Source organism: Mycetomoellerius zeteki, unplaced genomic scaffold (assembly GCF_001594055.1).
Source record: "Mycetomoellerius zeteki isolate Tzet28-1 unplaced genomic scaffold, Tzet1.0 scaffold107, whole genome shotgun sequence".
Taxonomy (NCBI): domain Eukaryota; kingdom Metazoa; phylum Arthropoda; class Insecta; order Hymenoptera; family Formicidae; genus Mycetomoellerius; species Mycetomoellerius zeteki.
The window spans coordinates 48,812-50,547 of NW_017255986.1; positions in this window are offsets into that span (position 1 = coordinate 48,812).

The window sequence follows — 1,736 nt, forward strand, 5'->3', positions numbered from 1 at the left end:
GCGCGCGAATCTCACCCTCGACTTTCATCCCTCCTCCCCCTGCAAAGGGGCGCACGACTCTCACCCCCCTCCCTCTGCAAAGGTGCGCACGACTTCCACGCTCGTCAAACATTCACACGTACAAGTCTATTTGTTTCTCGGTTTATTTTGCTTACATTTAAGCAATAGAAAGGTCACTATTACGATGCAGGGGGGGGAGCAGGGGTGAGAGACGAAGGTGAGAGTCCTGCGCCCCTTTGCAGGGGGGGAGGAAGGTACCACCAAGGGTGCGTTCCAAAATCAACCTTGGTTACCACTAGCCGTTCCAAAACTATCATGGTCGGTTCATGGTTGATTTGTAGCACCGTTCCAAAACACTTACTTGGTCAACTTTAGAGGTAACTTTTATGACATCGAAAATTAGAGAGGTTGTAAGGATTACCAAAGTAAAAGGCGCGGGAAAATTGACGACAGCAATGTATCGATGATTATTCAGAAGAACTTCCTCTCCTCCAATTTCGATGAAATTAGGTTCATTCGACGCATTTTTGCACAAAATGAAAGAATCTAGCAGAAAAGTGCAGGACTGTCCTGCGAATCGAGATGTTAAACGTTAAATCTGTTACAACTTTCGATTTACGAGGTGGGGAGGGGAGCAGGAATCTTTCGCATGTATATGTACTTATAGCGATTGCGAAGGTTTCCGCCTTCTCTCCTCCTCCGACTCCGCGTTTCGCATAGAAAGTTGTAAACTTCTGTGAACGATTTCAATTAATTTCATTAAAATCGGAGGTAAGATAACGATTCTCAATAAATACCGACTAAAATACGTGTACTACATTAAGTCGATGTGACATATTTCCTGACCTCAATAGTCAACTTTAACGCTTAATATCTCGTTTCGTAGAGCAGTCCCACACTTTTTTCTGCCAGATTCTTTTATTTTACAAAAACGTGTCGAACGAGCGTAATTTCATCGAAATTGGAGGAGAGACAGTGCTTCTGAATTACCAAGAATAATTCCAGTATCAATATGACTGATATTACAAAAGGGCTTGTACAAGGACGTCATATTATAGTATTAGGTGAAAATAATCAAATTCACAAAGGTGAAAACAATGGAATATTAATTTTCGATAATATGAGTAAGTACTTTAATGATGGTTAGAAACGAAGAAAATAAATCATCTTAATATTGTAATTTTTATTTGTATAGGATATATATATATATTTTTTTTTAGGTGGAACGCTTACTGAAGTACCACTATCACCTGAGGTTGTATCATTTTTTAATCTTCCAATAGAACAGAAAACTCAAATTGATGGAGATAAAGAGGAGACTCAAGTAAAAAATTTAAGTAAGTATTATAATAATTAATAAAATATTATTGTGTATTTTTGTGACAATATTTTTATGGTTTTTAATATTTTCTTTAAAGAGAGCTTATGCAGATTATCTCTGCATCTTGATATGTTGTTGTAATACATATAACATATCAAGGTATGGAAATAACTCACAAATCGCACAGCTTGTCATCTTTATATATATGTAATAATATATATATATTTGGCGTTAATTTTTATTAAACAACATTTATATACGAATATAAATATCAATCGTTCTAGATTTATTTCAATTTCAGGTTTATATAATGATAATAACTCCACTAACGATTCATCAAAATTGTGTGCAAGTACGTTAGAAAAAATATTTATCTTAGTCAATAAGTAATCAAAAAACAATGAAAGAACAAGGG